The sequence below is a fragment of the Marmota marmota genome, unplaced genomic scaffold (genome assembly GCF_001458135.2).
Source record: "Marmota marmota marmota unplaced genomic scaffold, marMar, whole genome shotgun sequence".
In the NCBI taxonomy this organism is placed as follows: Eukaryota; Metazoa; Chordata; class Mammalia; order Rodentia; family Sciuridae; genus Marmota; species Marmota marmota.
In genome coordinates this window covers 16,389,337-16,409,916 of record NW_025999999.1, presented here as the reverse complement: position 1 = coordinate 16,409,916, position 20,580 = coordinate 16,389,337, and the positions used below count along the sequence as shown (strand labels likewise).

General features: G+C 39.2%; 1 protein-coding gene and 1 long non-coding RNA gene across 7 annotated transcripts in view; one reads left to right on the top strand and one right to left on the bottom strand.

Moving 5' to 3' along the window:
• Vti1a (vesicle transport through interaction with t-SNAREs 1A) overlaps nucleotides 1–20,580 on the bottom strand; it is a 342,770-nt gene that overhangs the window by 118,421 nt on the left and 203,769 nt on the right. The window lies entirely within an intron of this gene.
• Nucleotides 4,277–19,334, top strand: LOC125617991. Its single transcript, XR_007349196.1, has 3 exons — nucleotides 4,277–4,288; nucleotides 11,573–11,575; nucleotides 18,938–19,334. It is a non-coding gene; the product is annotated as an uncharacterized LOC125617991 (long non-coding RNA).

Sequence of the window (20,580 nt, the reverse complement as noted above, 5' to 3'; positions counted from 1 at the left end):
AATATAAATATACAACTTCAGATATCATTTTTTAAAAAATGAAAGTAGACAAAAATCAAAATGTGTTGTTGATACATTTCTACAGGGTGAAGAAAAGAATATAAAATAAATATGCATATGCTAATATAGAGAAAAATCTTCAGATAGCTGCTTTATTTTCTTGTTATTAAAAAAAGCTATAAAAAATAAACCAGTAAACCTATTTAAGCCCAAACATTTCCCCAGTAGTAGTAGATATATAATAAAACATTTGTTTTAAAGAATATGAAGAACAAAAGAAAAGCAAAAGATCTACAAATCTGTATTTAAATTCCCTTTCTTATGCAGAACTAATATGGTGTTTTTGATTCACTAGAATAATTTATGTATAAATACTATTTAAGCATACCTAGGAAAATACTTTTTATTATTCTGGATTAAAAAAAAAACCTGATATGACCACTAGAATAAAAATATTGCCTTCCCAACCACCTTTGCCTTGAGATCATGGGATGCTTTATTGAAAACTGGCAAGAGAGAAACAAACAATTAAAGCCAGTGTCTTCTGCCAACACCCTAGCAGCAGAGGTCACAGGATTTTTGAATACTTATCTCTTTCTGTTCACTTGTGTCACTTAATGATTTGTTCTTGCGCTTCAGTACATACTCCAGAAAATACAATTCCTCAGCAGATAAAGCATGGCTTCTGGCTTCCGTGACCTGACTGTGCTTAAGCAAATCTGGAGTGCACGCTGACAAAGTGGTGATTATTATTGTTGTTTCTTGAAGACTCAGTGCAAATGAAGAAAACCAAGAAAAGAGGTTCTGACCAAGGGAATAATAAAGGAAAACCGCTCAGGGCCTGTGCTACAAAAATTAGAAAACATCCCATACATGCCAAGGTAAAAACTATGAGGATGACAGCGTGTCTGAGCGCTCAGATCCAGCGAGAATGGTTAGTTAGTCAGGTGAGGTTATCAGAAGGCCAGGAGTCTTGAGTGGAACAGCACCCCGGATTAGGGAAAACAGAAGATAAATGGCCCTGATGGAGACACAGACTTTACGATAATACATCTGAATTTCCCTGGATGTGCCTATTTGACTATATGTAATCATCTCCTTTAATTACATTTCTCTCTGGACATGGCATACTCAGTAAACAAAACATTCTGGAGGCATGGAAATGGCTCTTTCTGTAGAAATCCCTCCCGAGAGCATGTTGTACAATGTTATGTAAAGTAACCTGGTACTTAGCAAATCTTGCATAACAATTTGCACTTCTAGTCAAACTTTGCAGAGCACAGCAAGAAATGGTTAGAAACATAATTTTGGCTTCTTCTGCTTTCCATTTTAAGTAACCATCATTAACCTCAGGGGATGGGTCAAACGTGGTGAGAAAGGGCTCCTGAGAGAGTAGATTTCCCAGTTTCACAACCCTGGGTGTTTTGCTCTAGCGCTGCTGGGTGAGGGGCAAGCTGAAAGCAGCCCTTGCCAGTGGGCACATGGTGGACCCCCACAGTGCATCCCCTGCCTCGAGCTTTGAACCTTTCTTGGAATGGTCCTGTCAAAGATTCCAGAGTAAGAAGGAACTGAACATGATAAACAGGCACCATATTTGCCAGTGAGTATGTTTAAAGCAAGCTGGAGAATTTGAACAAGTTGAACATCCCAAATGGAGGCAAGGCAACTGCCTTTTGAAGTTGGCACCCCTTTTCCTTTTTATGAACAAAACCACCATAGCAATTATGTGAAAAAGTAAAATCAATGCAAAGAAACAATTCCTTTTATCTCTTTCACCTAAACATTGCAAAAAGTGTCATTTAAAAGCTCAAGTAAATTAGATGCTTTTTATGAATTTAAACACATATCTTTTTTCTTCTACTGGGCATAGTTTCTTACTAAGCTTACAAAATTAATCAACACCAAAATAAAAAAAATACAGAATTCTTAAAGTGTTTTATATAATTAAATGCAAATGCTTCAATGTGAAATGAAAACTGTAAACACCATGCAGAAAAGTTCAAGGTAAGCTCTATGTTAAGAGAAATATTTCTCTAAATTGGAACTTTTCATTCTTCAAAATGCATGAAAAGATAGACCTTGGAAAAATTTCATGTGCTACATTTCTTGTATGATTTAAAGGAAATCCAGAAAGTAGAAAATGAGCTTATAACTTTTAGTCAATTGGCTGGGTGTGATGGCTCATGCCTGTAATCCCAGCTGCTAGAGAGGCTGAGGCTGGAGGATTGTGAATTCAAAGCCAGCCTCAGCAACTTAGCGAGGCCCCAAGTAACTCAGTAAGACCCTGTATCTAAATAAAATACAAAATAGGGCAGGGATGTGGTTCGGTGGTTGAGTGCCCCTGAGTTTAATCCCTGGCACCCCCAAATAAATAAATACATAAAAATTACTTTTAGTCAACTGATTTACTCTGGAATGTTGGTTTTCTTTTTCTGTGGCACTAGGTATTCATTCATCATAGCCTTGCACACGCTAGACAGGGCTGTGCCATTAAGCTATATCTCCAGCCTAGCTCTGGAACCTTTTCTTTCTGAGAGCAATTTCTAATTAAGAATTTTTTTTTTTAAGATTGAATTTTCTTTTAAGAGGGTTGGAAGTAAAACTTTATTTAAAATAATGAGATTAACTTTGCCATTTCCAGACATTAGAAAATTTTCTCCTAAATGTGTTTTTTGCCAGGCCTTTACTAAAATGCATAGAATTGAGTTGGCAAGGTTTACGTAAATCAAAGTCAGTGGGCCACCTGCTCTTTTGTGCATTAGCCTGCCAATCCACCCTTCCATTCATCCTTTATCCATCCACCCATTCCTATACTTCTTGCATGTCCATTCTGTCCCAGGGACTAGCAGGCACAGGGGATCCAAAGCAGAATAAGTTTCAGTTTCTGCCCTTTGTAGTTTACATTGTGAAGGTGATCCAAGATTAGAGTCAGGTCAACTTTTATTTTATTTTCAGTATTGGAGATTAAACCCACAGCCTTGCACGAGCTAGGCAAGAGCTCTACCACTGTGTTATACTCCTAACCCTTATTTAAAAAAAACAAAACAAAAAAACAAAAACTATTGACATTTTGAGTCATTCAACTCCCCACCTCCCACATACTGGGGAATTAAATAAATGAATTCTATTGTATAATAAAAAGTTTCAAGGGCTGGGGTTGTGGCTCAGTGGTAGAGTGCTCGCCTAGCATGCACAAGGCACTGAGTTTGATCCTCAGAACCACATAAATGTAAAATAAAGATATGTGTCCACCTAAAACTAAAAGAAAATAAAAAAAATAAAAAAGTTTCAAGGGGTAGAAAATAGGTCTTGCTTCATTTATGTTTTGGTGCTTAGTTATGTTTTGATTCCATGTTTTTGTGCTTAAAAGTTTATCAGAGGTTAGGAATCAAAGTGAGAGAAAACAGCCAATATTTGTATTTGCTAATGGTATTTTGCTTGTGCTCATGAGGGAGGCATTCATTCATCAAACATTTATTGGATGCATATTCTGCACCAGCTCACTGACAGGGTGATGCAGAGATGAAAGCCAGTCCCTGCCCTCCAGGGTCTCACTGTCTAGTGGGGAGATGGGCAAGGAACCCGACAAGGACAACACAGCCAAAGTTCCCACCGTGCTGTGTGCAGCCACTGGAGGGGCAAGAGCTGATTTCAGGCAGCACGTGGATGGTCACTTTTTATTTAAAATAATCACTTATACCTTAAACAGTTTATTTCAGATACTGAATAGTATATTTATTTTAAGGTATGAAAAAATGCTCAGCTAGTACATTAAAGCCATGATTCCATGGGTACTTCGTGTGATTATAAAACTAAAGAAGATACTTAGATATAGATAAAATAAAGTGTGTCATTTTAAGAAAAAGGACAATGTAAATGTTATGCAGAGATGGCCAAAAAACAACAAAAAAAATTTTATTATTATTATTATTTTTAAAGTTGTACGCCTCAAATTGCTGAAGCTTGGGAAATAAGGCAGCCAATTAAGTAACCAAAAGAGATGCCACGTTACAGAGGCTGGAGTCTGGCTGTGTGTCCCAAGGTCAGCACTTCCACGTAGGAGGGAAAGGGAGGGTACACGTGTCCTGGGGGCTCAGCGGTTTCTAGAAAGAGGAGACTAAAGGAGAAGTTGTGCTGAAAAGCAGTCACATCTATTAGGGTCCTTCATGGGCAGAACTAGTGAATGCCAGGTTTGGATTGGACATCAGAAATAATCTGCCACACTGTCCACACCCTAGGGTACTGAGTTTGTGAACCAAGGAGCGTAATGGGCCTGCGCTCTTCCGAGGTGTTCAGTTAACATTTAAAAGACTAATGAAAAGCCATATTCCAGAGGCGGCTAGACATGGCTGTGTTTATCTTATTAATTAGCTACTCTTAATTAGCATATCTAATAATGATTAATTAAGACATTAGAAATGGTATTGGAACTATGTGGACGGGCTAGAAGCAGTGTCCTCAGCACTCCCCCACCATGTCTGGAAGGGGACAGAATCTCAGGCCCCCTCAGCCTCCCTGCAACCATGTCCTAGACTCAGGGTCTGGCTCTGTCCAGGATCCCTCTATTTAAAGGAGAATTTTGTCATTAGCTGTGACTAGAAAGTTAGCTGACTCTTGTTGCTAGAATATTCTCACATCAGCCTCAAGTAAGTCTTTCACACAAGTGGCTGTCAATGCACTCTCCCATCAGGAAGGAGGACAGGGACGCCACTGTGCCTATGGGACAAGTCGGTGACTGTTCTCACGCCTGCTTATTCACACAAAGTCTATGTGTGGCAGAATTCAGACTGAGATTTGCCTTCATTTTGACACATTACTTGGGAAGCGGGCACAGCCCTCAACTACCTCCAACTCATCTGTCTCCAACTGTCTACCAGGAAGAACCTAACAATTGTGAAAAACCAAATTTGTTTGAGTCAGAGCTCGGCTACATTGCTCCCTTAGAGAGGTTAAGCACTTTGTCCAAAGTCACACAGGTGGGTTTAAAGGAGTTTAAAATCTGTATCTTTCCTGTCCACCAATGGTTGTTGACTATGGAGACTCATTCCAATCATCTATGGGACTTTTAAATAATGCACATGTACACATGTAGCCCAAAAGATTCTGATTTCATAGGAAAGCTAGAGTAAGCTCACAGGGGTAAATGTTTTCTAAAAATTTTCACAGTGACTCTGCTGAGTGTGCATTCACATATATGGAGAATCGCCAGCTACAGCACAGATGTTAGAAGGTACCCTCCACTGCACATTTTCTATGGGCCCAACCTTCTCATAGACGTCTGTTATTTCATTTTTAGAATAAATTATTGAATAAAGTATCCCTAGGATTTCACAGATGAAGAAACTGACACACAGAGAACCCCAATGTGATAACATACAAATGGCAAGACATTGAGATTTGTTGAGCCTAAATCTTCCTGTGCCCATAGACCTGCTCTTATCCATGATATCCTGCTCCATAGAAGGAGATAGAAAGTTGCTCAGAAGAATTTCTATGGCTGAGGCCACAAACCTATAGGTGACAGGTGGAAAACGCAAGCCAGCAAAGTGGATCAAATAGAAACTGGGGTGAGGTGGAGACCAGATGCCCTTTTAAAGGGTTCTGAGTTGTTGGCAGCTATTTGGAATGCTTTAAGAAGAACTCTGCAGATCAACTGAGACTCTAAGAGAAATGTAAAATGGTTCACCCATTTTGGAAACCACTTGGAATGTTCTTATAAAATGAAACATATACTTGCCATATGATCCAGCAATCCTACTCCTAGATATTTACCTAAGAGACATGAAAACCTATGTCCACAAAAAGACATGTATACAAATGTTCACATCAGCATTATTTGTAAAAGTCCCAAATTGGAAGCAATCTATATGAGCATCAACAAGAGATGGATAAGTCGTTTGCAGTATACCCCAACTCTGGAATATTACTTGGCAATTAAAAGGGATGAAATACTAATGCACGCAACAACATGGATGAATTTCAAAAGCTCTGAAGTAAGTGAAAGAAGTCACACACAAAAGGCTACTGACAAATTCCATTTACAAGAAACTCTACAAAAGGCAAAACTTTATAGTATTAGAAACAGATCAGGGGCTGCTTGAAGTGGGTGGGGGAAGGAAACTGAGTGCAAAGGAAATGGTGAAAATTTTTTAGAGTGAGGGAACTGTTTCAAATCTTGATGTGTCACGGTGATTACACCACTGTATACTATCACCAACATTCTTCTAACTGTACACTTAAATCAAGTGAATTGGATTGTATGTAAATAATACTTTAAAGAACAAACAAGACTATACAGATCCTTAAGATAAAAAAATTCTGCAGGCTGCTTATGGCCCACAGATTTGTAGTTTTCAACCTCTAATCTCAGTAGAGAGATTCCATGTTAGCTGTCCCTGAAGAAATGAAAAAGATGACAAGAAGTCATCCATCATCCCCACAGGCTGGGCCAGAAGGATGGTGAAGCTTGTGCTTATCCCCCTCTTCCAACTCCGTCTCCTCCGTCATCAGATGCAAAACGCTCCCATGCTGCCCCCTGGCTGCCCAGCATCCCCTGCCACACACCCTCTTTCTGGAGTCATTCCCAAACCACTGTTCCCCTTAGTCTCCACCCAACCTCCTCCCCTCAGGAGCAGCCCTGCTCTGCTCCACAAGGGGCAGAGCACTTTCACCTGGGTAACATGTGACCAACCAGGTGCTGACACCTGGCAAAGACCTGCATGATTCTCAGCCCAAGTCCAGTCTTGACCTTCCAATCAGGTAGGGAGTACTTTGGGGAAAGGTGGCTATTGCTGGAACCTACCATAGATATCCCCACTTCAGAGTGACTTTCCTGGTTTGTTTACACATGTATTTCATCATCAATATCATCATTAAACACCTTAAAATTAATATGTGCAAGTGATCTGAATGGAAAGAATGGAATAGTCCAAATAAACCTCAGAGCCTGATTGTCCAAGCTCAGTGTGTGCTTGAATACATGCTAGAGGCTGCCCGATTTTCTGAAAGACAAATGAACACTAAGCACACACTGTCGGGCTCGCCTGCGACTCTATAAATTAACTGTAATGATTTAAAAAAAGCCAACTAACTACAATATCAAATCGATGATAGTGGTGCAGGCTATAATGTTAAGCTAAAAACAAAAAAAGCAGAATGTAAAACTGTGTTTACACTGCATTTAAAGGTACATAAAGAAAAATGCCAATATGTGAATTAAAATAAAAAGGAAAAGATAATTGCAGGTTTATTGGGTTACGATGTTATGATTTTTTCCCTTTTCTTTCTTCTTCTTCTTCTTTTTAAAAATATAAATATATTTAGTTGTCAATGAACCCATATTTAATTTATTTATTTATATGTGGTGTGGAGAATTGAACCCAGGGCCTCACACAAGCCAGGCAAATGCTCTACCACTGAGCCGCAACTCCAGCGCTTTTTTCCTTTTCTTTATAAAATGTTTCCTTTTGCCTTTCCGGTACTATCTGTATAATAAAAATCAGAAGAAGAAAAAGAAATCTCAGCGACCCACCATCAGCCCCCACCAACTACTGGAAGGCCGCCCTTCCTCCTCCAGGTGGACCAGAATGGCTGCCAGCAACATCCGATTTCACCAGCCCTTCCTTTAGTATGCTGCTGGAGACAGCCCCTTCTTCCTCCAAGACTGGCTGTGTCTCCATTTGTAAATGGAAATAAGAAAAGTCAGGGAACCTGATGAAGAAAGCAGGTGCGCCCAGAGAAACAGTTCCAATGCCAAGGATGACTTTCATTCTGAAAATTTTTAAAAAGCGGTATCTTGACAAGACATATGGTGAATGCATTTTTCCCCAAAGCAAAACTGGGTTAAAAAATTCAAGTCCTATTAAAGAAAAATTACTGTTAAAAAAAAAAAAAGTCGTGGCACATCCAGGCTAGTTTCATCCCTGTGGCGAAGCTGGATTTGACTCCAGACCATCCAGGCTCTCTGTTGTGTGGACTCCTACAATTCTCTGTTATGTAGCCCTAGATCCCCCCACCCCAAACCCCCTTCACCAAATGTCAGCAAGCAATCTGAGTATGTTATACTCAGCAGAGCTGAGCGAACTGGAAACAGTGGTGCCCAAACAGTATCTTCAGACAGTGAAGACCATCAAGAGAACAGGCATTTTGGGATTGCCTCAAAGGTAGAGATAATCCCCCCTTTTAATGGAGGTCTAGTCTGCCTGCACACATAACTTGCAGTGTCCTTCAGAATTCCTAGAAAAACACTCTGAAACCACTGAAGGGCAGGGGAGAACTTGTGAAAGAAACATATCAGTGGCCTACGTGAAAACTACAAAATTACACGAAAACGACGCGGTCCTTTACTAGGGTTCTTCCTGCCCAGAGCACATAGTATTCATTCAAGAAACAATAATGAGGGTGGGAAAAAAAGTGGAACCTATTTAAGCCAGTTTCATTTAGGTAAGCTTTTATCTTCCCAGCGGAGGATGAGATGGAAAGGGGCTGGCAGTTGGGTACAATGGCAAGCATGCCATGAGGTGACCCACATTAACATGGGAACATCTGGGAAAAAAGGCAGAAGTCAGAGAGTTGACAACCAGCTAACCTAAGTCCTGCCGTGCCTGCCTTGCAATACGTGGTCTTCCTTCCTAGTTCATGCTGTTCCCTGGAATCCCTACCAACCCGCCCAGGCAAACCCGACCCCTTCTTAAGGGCTATTACAAAAGCCACATCTTCTTCAAAACCTTACTCTGATTGCTCCACACTGGCAATAATCTCCCAACTTTGGCTTCTGGTCAGCATTTATCCTTAATTAGCATTTTCCTCGACACTCTCTCTGATTAGGATGTGAGTTTCCTGAGGGCCAGCGTACCCTCCATCCCTCCCTAGCCAGCCAAGTGCCCTGCACTTGTTTGTGGAATGAAATACTAATTTCCTAATAAATGCTTCCCAGGATAAGAGCATTAATAGGAGGAAATCAGTTCCTGTAGGTGAGTCACTTTTATTGTTGGAGGTCAGACTTTTTCCCACAAGGAGCAGAGAAGGGAAATGAAGCATACAGAGATGAATGAGGATGCCTGGCCTGCAGGAGTGGGCTTGTGTGAGGCTACTGGGCTTTGAAAAAGAGCAAACATGGCTCATCTTCAAGATCCAACCACAGACTCCATCAGTGAACACAGATGCTGCAGTCGACTCTACCAGGCAGTATTTGGAACGGCCCCCTAAATCCTGGCTTACAATTTTACTTAGAGGGACACTTAAACCTCAAAGAAGACTCATCTGAAGGAACTGGCACATGGGATTTCATTTTCCCTAAGGCTTCCAGGCCTTGTGTCAGTAAACCATCAATAATTAAATAGCAACAGTTATAACAAGACCACCCAGGTATACAGGCCCAAGGGTTGAGCTATAGAAATGGTTTGTATGGCCCCCTTATCATAGGCACTTTAAAAGATCACCCACAGTCTCTAGTTTAAAATGGTGTCTGGTCCACAACTCTTGATGCTGTTATGTATCAAAGTGCCCATTAAATTTGAATGAAAAAATAGAAGATGATGAAAATTTACACCACCAAAACTTATGCCACAAATTGCAACAGTCTGGAAGGATTTCCTACCACCACAAAAGGTGAACTGGGTTAAAAAGTATAAGCCATCATCTACCTTCCACAAAATCATCTACATAATTAAAAAATGCAAGGTTTGTAATAAGCCCAAATTAACAAGCTTGCTCTCTCCTGAGCAGATACAGCAAACTAGGAGATACTTGGACTGTTGCATTCATTCCTTTTTCTTCATACTCTTCAACTTGTTTCTTTTTTATATGAGTAAGAAACCGGAGTTCCCAGTAAAACAATAAATCAATAATGGGTGGCTGCGGGGTAGGTAATGACAAGATGCACTGAAGTCTGTCTGTGTGCGGTGGTGGTGGAGATGTGAAGGAGATGACAGGTGTATGTACAGAAGTTGGACATTTTTGATGCTAAACTCAAGTTGAATAAAAAGTCTCATTTTATTCCAGTAAAGATAGTCTAAAGACAAAAAATTGGTATAGAGCTCAACATGTAAAACTGACATCCATTTGCAGTTCCAAGGAGAGGTTTTGAAAAGTACCCAAACATCAAACAACAAGAGGATGATGGAAAAAAAGATACTATAGAAAAAGAGAAAGAAAACAACATACTGATTATCTGGGGAAGCACACAATTCTGAAAACAACAGTCACTAGTATGGCAATATGTAAAAACGTGGATGTGTAACCGACGTGATTCTGCAATCTGTATACGGGGTAAAAATGGGAGTTCATAACCCACTTGAATCAAATGTATGAAATATGATATGTCAAGAGCTTTGTAATGTTTTGAACAACCAATTAAAAAAAAAAGAAACCCAAAAAATGTTTTTGAAAATTGTTTGACATCCTCAATAAGAATAAAACCTTAAAAAGTGAGGGTATAAAATTGTTAGATGAGAACTTCTGAGATTTAAAAAGGATAAAGATGTAAAGATGAAGCAATGTGTTTAGGGAAACCAGTAATGCAACAGCAGACTTGATATTCAAGTAACTAGCAATAATGAATAGAACAATGCTGTAAAGAGTGGGATCAAAGACTCTGGAAATAAAACAAAAAGAAAGAAAAAAAAGATTTGAAAATACGACAGATGTGGAAGATTGTTTTATAAAAGAGAGGTCTAATGTGAGACTCATAAATGTTAAAGAAATCAAAAAATTCAAAACTGAAAAAGTAATCTAAGACACAATGAAAGAAAACTCTCCTGAGTGGTAGAAGGAAGACTTGAATTTGAAGATTTAAAGTTCTTGTGATGCATACAAACTGAGGGAAAGACTGTCATATCTAGAAACATTCTGACAGACTGTTCAATTTCAAAGATTCATACAACCCAAATAAATAAACAAAACTAAAAACCCATGATTAGAGTATCATAAATTAGTCTACCCTCTTGCTACTTTGACACGCTATAGGCCTGAAGACAATAGCTCAATATCTATGGATTCTTAAGAAATGAAGGATCTAAAAGTATTATACCCAGCTCAAATACATAGATAGATATGCATACATGTCATGTCTATCCCACATATGCAATTGGTAACAATTCTTACATGTGAACCAGATCACATACAAATTCTTTATTTTGCTTGAAAAAGTCACTCGAAGGTATATCCCAGATGACTATACTCCTAGAAAGCTAAGAACTCAAGAATTGGGAAGTCATATATGAGATAGCAACTATGATCTTCAAGGGTGACACACTAAGAAAATAATATAATCTATGAATGAAGATACATAGCATCAATGAATGTATGGCTGTAAGTTAGAAAAAAACACTTAAATGTTTTAAATAGAATAAATATGTCTATGAGAGGATTTTAAATATCCATTGTAAATAATGATTATAAAAATTTTTGATAGTGTGGGAAAATACTTTCAATATAATCTTTTTTTTGGGGGGGGTTATATAATGCAAACAGCAGGCTGTAAGGTTATATACAATGTTTATACATACAATACATACAATAAATAGAAAAAAGCCGGATTAGAAATATGCTAAAACTTTATTACTGTCTTTAGCTGGTGTGATTATGAATAATTTTCTCCATAGTTTATGTTTTATAGAACAAATATGATTTTTTTTTACAAATATGATTTTAAAAGAATCTTCCCAAATAAAATAAAATGTTAGGTGTATGTTCATGATGATATTGCAGGAAAAGAAATCTTTCTGATGTCAGCACTTTCTGCCCAGTTTCCTAAAGACCACTCTCATGACTTTTGTGTTCCAGCCAATTACCATGATTACAACTTCAGAGAAGCTCCTTGAGGACAGGACCTTTCTATGTCTTATACTCTACCAGCACCTGGTCCACTATTTGGGAAGCTGCAAGAAATACTTGGAATGGACAAATGAATAATAGAGGATGAGACTACCCCATTTTATAGGTACATTTTTTGTTAAAATGATCTACTGCATTCATCTAATTTTTACAGCATCTCCAATGTTAAAAACTATAAGGATGCTGTGATTCAAGAATTCTCATCACTCATCATAGATCGCATGTTTCATGGAAAGCCAGCCAGAGCCAAAACCTGGTGCCATGTTTTTATTTCTCTTTTTCCATTTCAAAAGAAAAAGCTGTAGTTAATTCTAATTTTCCTGCGGGCAGAGGGAAGGAGAACTTTTTATGTGTGTGAAAGAATGGCACACCCCCCAGCCATCTGAGGACAGTTCCTCCCAGGAACACCTGTTTGCTCCAACTGAAGCCTGTCCAAATTGAGTCCTGGGGATCAGGAGCATGCTCTTCAATGTCCCACTATTCTACAATATTTATTCCCCACCTGTCTGATGGCTGTGATAGCTTGGGAATGCTCCAGCCAGGGAAAGCTGTTTCTTGGCCCTGACATTGCAGAGCTAACAGCAGCTAATGTTCACCCGGAATCAGGTCTGGGTCCAGTTGCCCTTGAGTTAAAAAATGCTTCTTCTTTTCATAGTCTACCAGGCCTAGCAAAAGTTCTTAAAGAGGAAGAGTTAAGTAATTTTTCAGCTTCACATTAATATGTTACAAAAAAAGAGTACAATTTACTTTCAGTCTTTGTTTCTTAAAGCTAATTTACTAGTTTCTCACTCATATTTAATATTCACAATTCCAGTCATATTAAGTAGATGCCTGACACTAAACATAAAGATTGGTAAATTAATTTATCCAACATGAAAACTGTTAAAATCCAGAAGATAAAATGCAGTAAGAACAATCTTAGACGCATGATTTAACAAATAATGCAGGGAAGGAAAAAGAGATGCCCACATCAAACTCTAGTGATAATAGTAAAATAATGTCTTATTTAAAAAATTCTAGTCATGAGAAAACTGTACATTTGAAAAGCTTACATAAAGCCTTATAAAATAAGAGACCTTTTATCTTCTCCAGATCCATGGGCTTGAAAATACTTTATCTATGCAATTTCAAGGCACATAAAAACCTCAGTGAATAAATAAAATGTTCTTTTTTTCTTTATACAGCAGCTTTAAAAATTATTCATATAAATAGCTTGGCCTTGAACAAACAGATTAAAAGACCTAAAAGGCTATGGCTTCAGATCATGTACATAGAAGAGAAAATGAATGCTTTTCTTTATTGGCTGGGCAAGTTTTCAACTAACTAAATTTCTATAAGCCCATTTGAGGAGAAAGATTTAATTGTAATATATAAAATAATTCAGTATTTTAAGTGATATACTTATCAAATAAATAATATGCTTTAATAAAATAATCCACATACTATGCCAATGTTCTTTGTATCTATTTATGAATCATATGTACAGTATGGTCAATATGCAGTATTATTTCAGAGGCCATCAAGTTTTCTAAACATATAATTTTAGTGAAGTGTGTGAAAATTCTCAATATTTTTCGAACACTTGAAAAAAGTTTTTCATAATTGCTTACAATTAGAACTATTAGGTGATTTCAAACCTTTCTAATTTGCTTAACAAAAATTTAAACTCCATCACAAGTTTAAAAATATTCTCAATAAGTTTAATTTAAGGTGAAGGTAAAAGTGAAGCTTTGGCCTCATGCTAAGTTTGGGAGTAAATCAGGTTTCAAGTTGCTAATGTCCTGTGTTTCTTCAACTCAGCTGTAGCCAAACAGCTCTACCACCACCTCCAACAGTCAAAATATTGGGAGCTATTACCTGGAAGCTGCTATGAAAAGGGAAAGGAGAGACTCCATACGTGGGTTAAGAATCAGGTAGTAATTTTCAGGCCTGGTGGCCATCTGCCATCTCACCTGCCTACCTAGGCCCCAGGAATTTCTTCCTGTAATTTCCTAGAGCATTGAGTTCTCACTTATGTAGCACAAGTTTCTATGCACTGCTGTTTCTTAACAATGTATATAAACCAGGGCTGGGGATATAGCTCAGTTGGTAGAGTGCTTGCCTTGCATGCATAAGGCCTTTGGTTCAAGCCCCAGTACCACAAAACAATAACAACAACAAAATGTGTAAACTGAGGCTCCCAAATTAGATATTCAACTACCCAGGAGTGAGATTTTTGAATCTTAGATGCCTACCATATTCCCTTATATACAATAAACATTGAACATTTGCTATTGAAAATGTTAATGCTGTCACTGTTAAGATTCTGCTAAGAACTCAATTTCTATGGCTACAGCCAGGGTAATTGTCCAAAATTTCCCCTACCTCGGGGAAATGGCCTTGGGCATGACGCAACTTCCATAGGTCTCTATAACTGCTATGGTTTCAGCACATCCTTCAAAAGTTTGCGAGTTGGAAGCTCTGTTGTGATATGCTGCAGAAAGAAGACCCTCACAGATGCTGAGTCTGTGCTATGCTCTAAGACTTCTCACCTTCCAGAACCATATGCTAAATAAACTTCTATTCTCATATACCCAGTCTCAAGTATTTTATTATAGTAACAAAAAACAAATAGATAATAACATCAGGTAATCATGACACTACAATTTCACAGTGTTCTTATGAAGATTACCTTAAATGCAACAATGTGTGTTTTGTGACACCATAAGGCCCCATAAACATTTTAATTGCTATGATTGTCTTTAAGGAATTGAACCTTGCACATAGTAGGGCCTTGCATATGGTAGGCAAGCACTCTACCACTGAGCTACATCACCATCCCTTTCAAATTTTGAGACAGGGTTTTGCTATGCTGCCCAGGTTGGTCTTGAACTTGCCATCCTCCTGAGTTACTAGGATTACAGGTACATGCCACTGGGGTGGGTCTTTATTAAAAGTCTTACTTTTAATAAATGATCTGATTTCCCGAGGAAGGCATCCCTGCATTTTCAGTTTTTTATTGAACTTTGTGGAAAAATTCAAATTCTTGTATGGTAACACATTTCAGATGAGCTTGGAAATAATTATTTAGCCAGGAAAATGGATACTGTTTTTTATAATGTCTCATTTTTTCCAATTTTTTGGGAGTTGATTATAGATTCTTTTGAAAATGTTATGGAATTTTAATGGAAATTCAGAGACATGCAAATATACATATACACACAAATTTTCAGAAAACTCCAGTGGTTCAGACTCTGTGAAGCCACCAAGGAGAGGAAGCATTGCCTTATGGCTTGAGTCAGAGATGTGGTTTCATGAAAGCACTTGGAGACCTGATTGAGACACTTTTAACTAACTGGGGATTAAAAAGTTGTCAGGTTTTTTTCCTGATCATAAGATCATTAAGGTATTAGTAGATGGAGAATAGCATGACTTTCTCCTAGATAAACTATAACTGTAGAGGAAACTGGTGTGTTTCATAATTTCAAGCCACCTCAACCCTCTTTCTAAAAATTTTGTCAAATTTACTGCTTTGGCATTTTTCCCATTGACATTCCTAAGTTAGTTCTAAACTTCATCACATAACTTTGCAAAAGAAATCACTAGCCTTTTACAAAAGAATATCGGATTAAGACAAATGATTGGGCCTCTTTCTATGTCACTTCTGCCTTGTCAAAAAATGCTAGAGACAATTTCAAATGAAAACAACCTCAATTAGTGCTTGCAATCTAAAACACTTTAATTCTACTTTTGGATATTAAATATGCTCCTTAACAAACGGTGTTGGTAATTTTTTCCCCATAAAAGCAAAGAATTCTTTCTTAATACCTAGATGACAAAGTCTCAAGTATACACAGTTGTTTCCTATTATGGCTTCCCTGGAAAACATTTCTGGGAAAGTACAATTCCTAGCCACTTACTTTGTTTACAACAGACAAAACTGCTTGTGTGGTATAAATAGGAGTCTGTCCTTAAATGCTGCTGAAAAATAAAACACAACCATGAAAAGGAGCCATTTCCTGCCCTAAAGGTGGCTTAAAAAAATTCTTAGCTACTTTAGGAACAGCACCAAAGCATAAATAATAATTATCAATTGCCACATAATAAAAGACTAATTTTATAGAAAAACAAAAACAAAAACAAGCCACATATTCCAGAGATGCCCTCAGATTGTCGGCATTAGGTTCCTTACCCAGCAGGATGATGAAACCCCCCTTTGTCCCCTGCGTTTGTGATGTATATCTATAACTCCTTCTTTGGGCAGATAAGCCTCGCCTTGTCTCTGGAACTGCACTTTTAAAAGCAGATTCACAGTTGTTTGACTTTTGATCTGGGGAGCAGCTAGCCCCGACCACCTGCACTGTGCGGAGCTGTTACTGAGCTTGCTTTGTCCCATCTTATAACACAGCCAGCCTTTTAAAATTGATGTGTGAATACGCTAATTTACAATGTGAGCGTTCAAACAAAAAAATATGGTGGTGGTAGTGGTGGTGGCGGCGGCGGCAGTGGCAGCAGCAGCAGCAGCAGAAGGGGGAGATTTGTGAGGGGAGAAGCCCTAACCCTCAATTTATAAAGTTCAGCTATTGTTCACTGCCTCTGGCATTTAATGAAACAGATGCGAAAGGCCTCCCTCAACTTACAATGGAGCAGACAGTGGTGTGATGGTGCGGGCCTGGAATTGTAAACCGTTGTTTGGTGATGGTGTATGCTAATAAATAGCCATTTACAAGGGGGGCTGAGGGCTCCATTACTTGTTTATAAGGAAGGCCTAAGGCTCCTTGCTTCAGTTAACAGTTCAAGGCTGCGTTCAAAGGAGGCATTGATGGTGAAGGTAAAGTGCTCCCTCTGCACATTAAAGACTGGCATGTATCCTGGGGAAGAAAGGAAGATCATAAAAGAAAGGTAATTCAAGAATTAGGTCAAATTGTGGCTCACAATCAAGAAAACTATAAGATGCTTTTCTATTGTGATTAAATAATGGACAAGAATATTCTCTTATTGTGAAGCAACTTTTTTTTTTTCTTTGTGGTGCTAGGGATGGAACCCAGGGCCTTGCGTATGCTAGGCAAGTGCCACTGAGCTACACTTCTAGCTCAGCCGTATTTTATCCTTGAATGAACATGTTTACCTGTATCCAAACTGTAATAGATAATAACCTGCAGGTTTTCAACTAAATGACATGAATCTAGACAGCAACTTTAAAATTATTCTCAGTCATTCTTCTGAAGATTAGTCACTGATGAGGCTATACTTGGGTAACTTGGTCCTTTATACAGATATTAAAAATCCATCTGGAACATTCCTAAGTAACATCTGTGGTTTTCATTCGCCCGGTATCTATTCACCTCTCTGGTGAAAGCTCTCAGATTCTTCTGAGGGAATTATGCTTCACCCATTCTAAGTCTACTTGTCCAATCCCAGCACAGGGTCCCTTGTCTACAACATCAGATCATAGATGAATAAGGTTTTTATACAACCTGAACCAATCAGAATCTGTATGACTCCATGCTATAATCTTTGTAGGAACTACTGGGAAGGAAAAAAAATGCTAAATTCAATGGGTGTCACTGAGAGGCTGGCAAAGCTTTGTTCTGACAAGAAGTCCCTGACAAAGGACAGAACCCATACACAGAGATCCGAGATGAGAGATGAGAAAAGCAAGGCCCAGCCCTGATGACATTATTTGAGCCCTCAGATTCCACTGCTTGAAGTCACTGTTATCCTTGGTCTATTTGGTTACATGAGGCAGTATTTATCTCCTTTTATGTATTGCCAGTTTGATATGGGTTTCTGTCACTTGCATTCAGAAGATTTTGAATCACAAGTGGAAAATGGACAGCATTATATGTAGAAGTAAGAGGCGAAGCAAAGTAATAGAATTAGTGAAGAGTCAAACTAGCCTTGGAGATGGGAAGTAGTCGGCCTTGATTGGGGTCTGCTGTCTGTCCAAAGGTAGTAGCAGTCAACAAGGCCAGAAGTCCACAGGCAGACATTGGAAATGGGACCAAGAGGACATACTTGTGTTAGCAGGTGATGGGAGCCATGGGAGGCTCGTAGGCAGGGAAGAAAATGCACTAGTTTTGCACTATGGAAGACAGACTGGCAAACCGTATTTAGAAAGACAAAAGGAGGAGAAGAAGCACAGAGACCAATCAGGATGCTTGTCTCTCTGACAGTCCAAGTGGGAGGGAAAGCATCCATGCTGGAGGATGCTTTGCTCCTGGGGAACTCTGAGTGCTCTGGGGAGTTGCCGCAGAATTGCTGACTGAAGGTCCGAGACAGAGGGAGAATGGTGGGTCCCTTTCAGACACAGAGACATCAGGAAAAAATGGGAGGATTTTATTTTTATTATTATTAATTTTTTGTTACTGGGATTGAACTCAGGGGCACTCTATTGCTGTATATCTCACCTATATCCTCAGCCCTTATTATTATTTTTTAAATTTTTATTTTGAGACAGGGTTTCACTAAGTTGCTGAGGCTGCCCTTGAAATTCCAATCTTTCTGCCTCAGTCTCTCAAATTGCTGGGACTAAAGGAATGTGCCACTACACCTGGCTTAATTTCTCATTTTTTGAAACTTCCTAGGAAACTCTGGAAATGGAAAAAGAATCAACTTAAAATTCACCAACCTAAAATAACTATTAACATTTTTATTTTAGTCCTTGCTCCCAGGCCTTTTTCTTTCTCAAAGTAGTGATGATAATAACTACTGTTCTGTCATTTACTGAAATCTTATTTTGTAGCAGGCACTATCATGTGTACTTTACATGTATTGACTAACTTTTGCGAAAACTTACAAAGTAGGGACTACTATCATCTCCATTTTATAGATAAGGAAATTGAGGTACAGGGAGGTGAGATTCTTACCAAAGGTTAATGGCGAGAAAGCAGGAATGGGGCTCCAGAGCCTACCTCCTACCTATAGGGCATATGCCTCTTGGTGCCCATAGAATGGTGGGCAAAAGAAAACTCCAATGAGGATAAAGCTCCAGGTGAAACAGAGTTAGACATAAAAATGAAATTTCCTAACCATGATACTTGCCAAACACTCGAGGTAAGGATAGTAGAGGCTTTCCAGCTCCTTGCTGGTTTGTTGGTTCCAGTTAATGCTCAAAATCAAGCCATTTCTAAAGGATTCCTCAAGAAGACCCTTCTCGGGACTCTCCTTGCACCCACAGCTGCAGCCCAGGGCCTCCAGCCCATCCTAACAGTGGGTCTCCTCGTGTTTATTCAGCACTTTCTGAACCCATCTCCTGCACCGGCCAATTGGTCCTCTGATACTGTGAGGGGTCTCAGACCAGTATAGCAGGAGAACCAGGCCCTGGGGGTCCTGAGGATACCCGGTGACAGCTCCCTACAGTGCTGCATACAGTCCTCAGGAAGGTGAACTAACACACCAAGAGGCTTGGACCATGGCTACTAGCCAAGAGGAGTCCGAGAGTATACAACAAGTCCTTGGATTCTTGAAGGCCAGAGGACAGTGTGGATTCTGGATCTCCTAGAGCAGTGAATCAGAAGGGGGCATGGGAAGGCACGAACTCTGGCACACATTGCCACTGCTGAACATTTTTTCAAGTACTTATTTTGGACCAGCTTAAGGAAAGTGTTTACTACGCAATTATTTCAGAAGAAAGGGAACTGCATAACAGCATAATAACAGTAGAAGTTAGCAAAAACAAAAACTCCGCAGCTCATCCCCACTCCTCTCCTCACTGGTCAGCGAGAACTACTCTCACTTAAGCAACCTTTGGGAACCTCACGGAGTACGTTTGAAAGAATGTACTGAGTTTGTATTCTGACTCTGTCTTGCTGTGTGGCCAACTCCAGATGGCTTACCTAGCTTCCTTAAGCACAGTTATGCTCATCTGTAAAATGGGGATGACACTGCTTCCTTCATGGGGTTAGGAACTGGGTCATAGGTGTGTAAAGCTTCGCTTGGGGTCAGAAATGCACTGAGAGATCAGTGGAGGCAGATGGTAGTCTTTGGTGGCAGGGAGCTTTAGATACTGCATTTGACTGGTCTATGTTTCTGATTTTTATTATTATATTTTTAGGATGGGGTCTCATAATGTTGTCAAGGCTGGTCTTAAACTTGTGGGCTCTAGTGATCCTCCTGCCTCAGCCTCCCAAGCAGCTGGGACGATAGGCACATGCTGCTTTGCCTAGCCAAAATCCTATGTAGATAAGCACAAGAATATTATTAAAGAAAAATATAAATAAGGAAGTACAGAATTGTTGTTTAATTTGGCAAAAGCATCATCCGTGTTGGCCTTGAAGAGGTCCAAGGACAAAGGCAATGAGTCAAGGCTCTAGTAATAAATTGAGTCACACAAAGAGGACCAAGATTAAAAAAAAGATTCTCTCTATAGCATTAATCTAGCTTAGCTCCTAACTCTGCTAAGTCCAAAGAATCAACTGCAATTCAACGATTTTACTCTGAAAGAACTGTGCTTGATTAAAAGCTGAAAAATGGTTTAGAGGCTGAGACCTTGCTACACTACCTTCAGGTCAGGACCCGTGCTCAACACTAGTCAGCTATGCAAGCCACGAAGGAGGAACAAGATGAAGAGAAAAGGAAAACAAGGGCTGCAGGGTAGCTCAGTGGTAGAGCGCTTGTCTGACATGCTTGGGGGCCTGGGTTCAGTCCCTGGCACCGGGGGGAAAAAAGAGAAGAAAATGTGCACATACGAACACAAGGCTCTGTGAGAGAAGGGGCCTTTTCAAGGCATGAATTCTGAGAGTAAATTTTCAAGGACATTTTTTC